Genomic DNA, 7,305 nt, shown 5'->3' with positions numbered 1-7,305 from the left:
ATTCTGATAACTTGTTAACTGAACCAGTGCAAAGCTTTATTTGTAGACTCTTTTTAATTAACAGTATTCCAGACATAAATTAGATGTAAGAAAAACGTCACACAATCTGAGTCAAAAAGCTGGTGGACATGGTATACACCTTGAATCCTAGCACTCTGGAGGTAGAGGCAGCCAGATCTGTGTCAGTTCTAAGCCAGTCTCATCTAAAAAGTGAGTTCAGAGCAACCAAAGCTATATAGTGGGATCTTGTCTCAAAATAGCAACAATAAACAAAACCAAAATAATGACTACCAGGTATGGTGGTATATTCTTATAATTTTTACACTGTGAAGACTGAGGCTGGAGGATTGAGAGTCCCAAACCAGCCTGGTACACACAGTGAGACTTTGAGCCAGACTGTGGTGGTACACACCCTTAATCCCAGCACTTTGGAGGCAGAGACAGGCAGATCTCTGTGAGTTTGGGGACCACCTGGTCTACAGAGTGAGTTCCAGGACAACCAAGGCTACCCACACACACCCTGTCTCCAGAGTGCTGAGATTAAAGGCACGCACCAACCACTATTGCCCAGACAGAAGTGAGGCTTTGAGAGCTGGACACAGTGGGATTTCTAGCATCAGTGAATCAGGCAGACCTCTGTAAGTGAGCCCTCTGTGTGACCCCCTGCCCATGTGTGTGTGTGTTTATGTCTATGTACTATTGTTCTTAAAACTGCCCAAGAAGGAGCTAACCACTTTTGAGGCTGAAGAGATATCTCAGCAGTTAAGAACAAGTACTGCTTTTGCAGAGGACTCAAGTTTGCTTCTCAGCACCCACAGCCAGGTGGCTCACAACTGCCTGTGATATCTCTACTCTCTAAGGGCACCTGTATTCATATGACACACTTAAAATAGTTTTAAAAAATGAATCTTAGAAAAAGTTAGAGTTTGTAAAATATAACCTAGCTATAGGTAAGTTTTGATGGATTCTGTAAATTTAATATAATTCAGAAGAAATACTATGATTATCCAATATCAGTCCTTCCGGAGGGTGGTCACATAAAAAAATGAACAATACACAGTCCTCTTCTCCTAAAAGACGCAAGATTAAAACAAACAAACAAACAAACAAAAAACAAAAACAAAAAAAATTAAGAGCTTGGTGTGGTAGTGGACCACTAAAATCCGAGCCTGGTGTGATGGCACATTCTCAGAACCCTAGCACATGGAGGTAGAGAAACAATCAAATTGAGGATCTACAAAGAAAATGGGTCCCAGGCTGGCATCTTTAGAAGAAGAAAAAAGAAAACAAAAAACAAACAAAGAAGAGGCATGGAGGGCAAGCATGGTGGATGAGCCTCTGAAGTGGAAGTGGGTAAGGGAAGGTGTGTTGAGAGCTCAGGCAAGAAGAGCATCAACTAAGCTTGTATGGCAGCTCATCTAGACTGTGCTTCCTGTTACTAAAGTCAATGTAGTCTCAAAACTGAGCATGGTGGCCCATATTTGTAATCCCGCAGGCAAGAGGATTATGACTTACGTACAGGCCAGCCTGGGCTTTCTTTCTCTTTTAAAAAATGTGTGCCTGAGGGCACCAGATCTCATTATAGATGGTTACAAGCCACCATGTGGTTGCTGGGAATGGAGCTCAGGACCTCTGGAAGAACAGACAGTGCTCTTAACCTCTGAGCCATCTCCCCAGACCCCTCTCCCTCTTGAGAGCTTTCGAAGGACACAATCACTAAGCCTATCACATCTGCACAAACGAGGGACCTCCGAAGATGCTATTGAGTTTGTTTTCTGTTTGTTTACTGCTGGACAAACAGCATACACCAAGGAGTACTTTGTTTCCCCAGTGAGACTCTCTTGGGAAAAAAAGTAGTTTTCATTTGCAAGTGATCATCAATTGGAGATAGCTTCTGAGTGAGGGATGAGGGCATGTATCCACTTCTCCTTTCAGCTCTAAGACCTATTTATTTAATATCTCTTAGAAACTTGCTTGTTTTCTAGTGAAAGACAGAAAGGAGGTGGAACTAGATGTGAGGGGAGTTTGGGAGATGCTGGAAGGAGTATCGGGAGATGAAACCATAATCAGGATGTATGTAATCATTATGTATTAGCACAACCCCAGCCTCTTTCCTAGGTTCCATCCCTGACAAAGGGGTGTGTAGGAACTTTGTTTCAGACAAGCTTAGTGGCTCACCCTGTAATCCCAGCACTCTGGGAGGGAGAGGCAGGCAGAGATCTCTGTGAGTTTGAGGCCAGTCTGGTCTGCAAAGTGAGTCCAGGACAGGACAGGTTAGACAGAGGAACCCTGTCTTCAAAAACAAACAAACAAAATTAAATAAAAAACACTTTGTTTCTAAATAACACCAAAAATCACGATTTTACTCCTTTTCTTAAAATTATTCCTATTATGAAGATTTTGTCTCTAATACTAACTAGGCTTTTTTCTTTTTAATCTTAGTTGAGATTTAGCTGAATGCATTTTGTTCTAGGGTTCATGCGAGTTCATTTTTCATGTGTGTACATGCCATTATGTATGGCCAGTCAGTATCACATGGAGGTAGAATCATGTCAAGATTTAAAAGATGACAGCCATAGTTAGATAAACGCAGGAGGAACAAGTGAGCTTTGCAGTTTGTTCTGGTGTTTAACTTTTATGAACTGAAGGCTTATCTCGGTATAATTACTGACCTATGAAATGTTTGGATGATATTACTTACTTGTATCTAGAAATGCTGAAGTGGAAACTAGGCTATCCAAATGTGGTGGCATTGCCTTTATTAAACCCAGTTCTTGGGAGGTAGAGGCAGGTGGATCTCTGTGAGCTCAAGAGCAACGTGGTCTACATATGGAATGCCAGGCCAGACAGGGTTAACACAGTGAGCCCCTCCTTCATAAATAAATAAATCAATAAATTTAAGAAAAAGAGTGAGTGAGAGAGAGAGAGAGGAAAAAAAAACACAGGCTCAATGTCATACACCCATAATTCTAGAGTTTAGAAGCCTGTGTCTGGAAGATCACTAAAGACTGTGTTGGTATAATGTTCTTTTGGAATGTGTACAATTTACCCTTGTTCATTCAAATGCTGATTTTTCTCCCCTACTCTCCGGTTTCCATCCGGACACTGCATTGTGATGCTTATTCTAAGCATCACCTGTCTCAAGTTTGTGTAAACATGGCACCATCTGGTCTCTAAATTGTCAGTTAAAACAACCAGCCGCATTGCTGAGCAATGGAGAGAATAGTGGGACATCCTGGTCTGGAGTGGGAGGAAGAGGAAGAAAGCAAGAGAAGGGAGAGGAGGAGAATCTGCAGGAGAGGTCTGGGAACCACATGGAGAAATGAACTGGACCTAAGATATCACTAAAAGTATAACAAGCAAGGGTGAATCTGAATGGTAGGAAACTATGTGGGCTCAGAGGTTTAGGGTGGAGTAACTATTGCCCAGCATTGTGCTCTAGGTTAATTAAATAAATCCTAGTCTCTGTGTGGTGATTTGGTTATACAGCTTTTTAGGAATAACTGCTGCTTTAACTAAAAGATATATCAATAGTAAATATTTAATAAACAATGAGAGTGCATCATGAAAAATCTGTTAACATAGTTTTTTTTTTTTAAGACAGAGTCTTTTGTATTCAAGACTTACATTCAAATTACTATGTTACTTAATATATCTTAAACTTTTGATGTTCCTGCCTCTATGAGTGCTGGGATTATAGGTGTGCTGCCACAACATTTGACTTTATTTGGTGCTGGGGATTGAGCCCAGCTCTTCCTGCATGATTATGCAAATACACTACCAAATGAGCTTTATCTCCAGCTCCCACCACTAACCAATGTTTTCTAAGCCAACAGAGGGGTTATGTGTGCCTATAATCTCAAAGTGTGTGATGAGGAAAGATGACATTGAGTTAAAGGCCAGCCAGCTGGGGCTTCATAATGAACTTCAGGTCAGGGTGGGCTTCATAGTGAGATCCTTTTCTAAAGCAACAGCAAAAGTAAGCAACTAAAAAGCTAACAGTGTCTAGTTCAAGGTATTTATTAATGTATGTATTTAGAGAGAGATTCTTATCTCCGGTGAACCTGTAACTCAAGATCCTTAATCTTTACCTCCTGAGTGCTTAAATTAAAAGCCTACAACGCTGAATGCAGGATTCATGCTTTTTATTTCAGCCCTTGGAAGGCAGATGAAGGCAGATCTCTGAGTTGAAGGCCAGCCTAATCGGCAGAATGAGTTCTAGGACAGCTAGAGCTACACAGAGAAACCCTGTCTTAATATATATACCTATAATACATCAATACACCTTAGGCCATTTATTCTAGGTAATATGTCATTTATGGACCTGCTATGTAGCATGCTTGCTTATCATGTAGGAGGCCCTAAGATTCATTGTTAGTACCATATAAACCAAGAGCAATGGCAGATTCCTGGAATCTCAGCACTAGGAATGTGAAGGCAGGAGAATCAGGGGTTTGTTGATGATTATTAATATTTAATATTGATTTATCTTTTAGTTAAACAGTAGTTATTCCTAAACTAGCTGTATACTTGATTCACCACACAGAGACTAGGATTTATTTATTTAACCTAGAACACAATTCTTGGCAATAAGTACTCCACCCTAAACCTCCAAGCCAGCATAGCTTCATCCCATTCAGATTTCCGATATTATACTTGCCTTTTAGTCATATCTTAGGTCTGGTTCATTTCTCCTGATGTATTTCAGTCCTCTTTCCCAGGATCTCTCCTCCCCTCTGGACCAGGGTGTCCCATTCTATTCTCTCTATAGCACAGCATTGACTGGTCCTTTACTTGAAAATACAGAGAATGAATGGTGGCATGTTTACAGAAACTTGAGACAGGTGATGCTTAGAATAAGCATCACAATGCAATGTCTGGATTGAAACCAGATAGTAGTAGGGTAGAGAAATCAACATTTGAGTGAATAAGGGTAAATTGTATACATTTCACAAGAACATTATACCAACAGCTGTCCAATGTCATTCTTCTTTACATATGTGAATTTGAGACCAACCTGGGATACAGGAGGCCCTGTCTCAAAAACTATCAAGTGGGGTTGAAGAGATGGTTCAGCAGCTAAAAGTCCTGAAGGGGACATGAGTTCAGTTTTCAGCACTCACAACAAACCTCACAACTGTTGTAGTTTCAGTTTTAGAGGCTCTGACTCCTCTTCTGACCTCCTCTGTCACCCGCACAAACATGGTATATATATGCATATACTCAGGTACCTTCACATACACATTACAAATAAAATAAATATTAAAGACAAAACTACTCATCACCAAGCAAACACAAAGACATTGGTAGCCATAGAGAAGACATTAATGTCCAAAGTCACACAGCTTGTCCTTGAACAAGCTGCAGGGATTGAAGTCTGGGCTTGGAAGGTTGACTCCGTGGTTAAGAGGACTTGAGTTTGGCTCTTAGAGAGGACTTGAGTTTGGTTCCCAGCATCCACAAATGCCATCTCACAGCCACCTCTCTTCTCATGCTTACATGCCCACAGAAACACACCATTTAAAAGAAATACAACCAAATAAAAGAGCCAAAATCTGTTCCTGCTCTAGAGCTCTGTCAGTTCTATTTCTGAACTACGATAGCAATGGACCAGCATTACAGTAGCTGTGAATCAAATCAGTCTCTTCCTGATGGGTGCAGGGGCACTCAGGAGGCAGAGGCAGGCAGATCTCTGTAAGTTTGAAGCCAGCCTAGTCTACAGAGTGAGTTCCAGGACAGCCAGAGCTACACAGAGAAACTCTGCTTTGGGGAAAAAGAAATCAGTCTTTTCCATTGTTCAACAAATGAAATCTGTCATTTTCTACTTTTTTCTTTGAGTGGAGGCCTTGTACATTTCCACAGTGCTAGGCTAAGGAGATGGCAGGAATGCCTGTCCTTGGTAGTCGTGGCCATCTAACATTTGTGGCCTGTTTATAAGTCATAACTGGAAGCAGGAATTGCATTTGCTTCCAAGCACAGAAAACAGCTTGTCCATACTGAAAAGTGGTCTTCAAATGTGTGCAATGAAGGGTGAGGCAGATAAGAACTTTAAAGATTTTTACTTTCAGGTCTCAAAAGTTTTATTTCGTTTTGTTTTTTTTTTTTTTTGTTTGTTTTTATGTTTTGCCTGCATGTATGTCTGTGCACCATATATACTCCTGGTACCCCCAAGGGCCAGAAGATCCCTCAGAACTGTAGTTATAGACAGTTGTGAGCTGTCTTGTGGTTGCTGGGAATCAAACCTGTGTCCTCTAGAGAAGCATCCAGTGATCTTAACCTAAGCCATCTCTTCAACTTTTTTTTCTTTAATTTTGAAATACAGCCTTGCTTTTGCTTTTTCCTCTCTTCTATTTTTTTTTTTTTTTTTGAGACTCATGTGTCCTCTAACTCATTTCAGACTTTCTCCATAGCTGAGGCTGGTCTTTAATATTGGCTTCCCGCATTCTGGGATTACAGGCATGAACAAACACACTCAGATCTCTTTGTTGGTGGTGGTGATTTTTGTTCTTGTTGTTTGTTTGTTTGTTGAGACAGGATCTTACTGGGTGGCCTGAAACTCTCTGTATAGACCATGTTGGTATAAAACTGCCTCTGCCTGTTGAGTACTGGGATCAGAGATGTACATTATTATGCCTGACTTCTTTATTTTCTTTATTTTCTCCTTTTCTTTCTTCCTTCCTTCCTTCCTTCCTTCTTTTCCTTAGTGTTTTTGGGACAGGGTTTCTTTGTATAGACCTGGCTGTCCTGGAACTTGATATGTAGGTAAGACTGACCCCAAACTCAGAGATCTGGCTTCTCTGCCTCCCAAGTGCTGGGATTAAAGGTGTGTGCCACCATGCTGGTCTCCTTTATTTTCTTTAAGGGATTTTTGTTTAATTTTTAAAACTTTCATATATGTATATATTATATTCAGTATGTTAGGTATTTCTCCCTCATTCCTATGTCAATTCAAAGTAAAAGATTCCAACAGCTCCATTAGAAAGGTGACAAGAGACTGCATATTTGTTAAAAAGATCAGATTTAAGGCTGTGTGTGGTGGCACCCACCTTTAACTCCAGCGCTTGTGAAGCAGTCAGGTGGATCTCACTGAGTGAAAGCCAGTGTGGTCTACACAGTGAGTGATGTAGTCTACATGTCAAGTTCCAGGCCAACTAGGGCTATTTAGTGAGAGCTCATCTCAAAATAATACTAATGCTAATAATTGCACTTTGCAGTTCAAAGCTCTTTGTCCCAGCGCCCAAATACCTTATTTAGTTAATCTTGTGGCTCATGATCTAGTGAAAGTCTCTGCTAGTTTGTTTTTTG

This window comes from Meriones unguiculatus, chromosome X (genome assembly GCF_030254825.1).
Source record: "Meriones unguiculatus strain TT.TT164.6M chromosome X, Bangor_MerUng_6.1, whole genome shotgun sequence".
NCBI lineage: Eukaryota > Metazoa > Chordata > Mammalia > Rodentia > Muridae > Meriones > Meriones unguiculatus.
The sequence above is the reverse complement of the archived record's forward strand: the minus strand, read 5'-3'. Positions refer to the sequence as shown.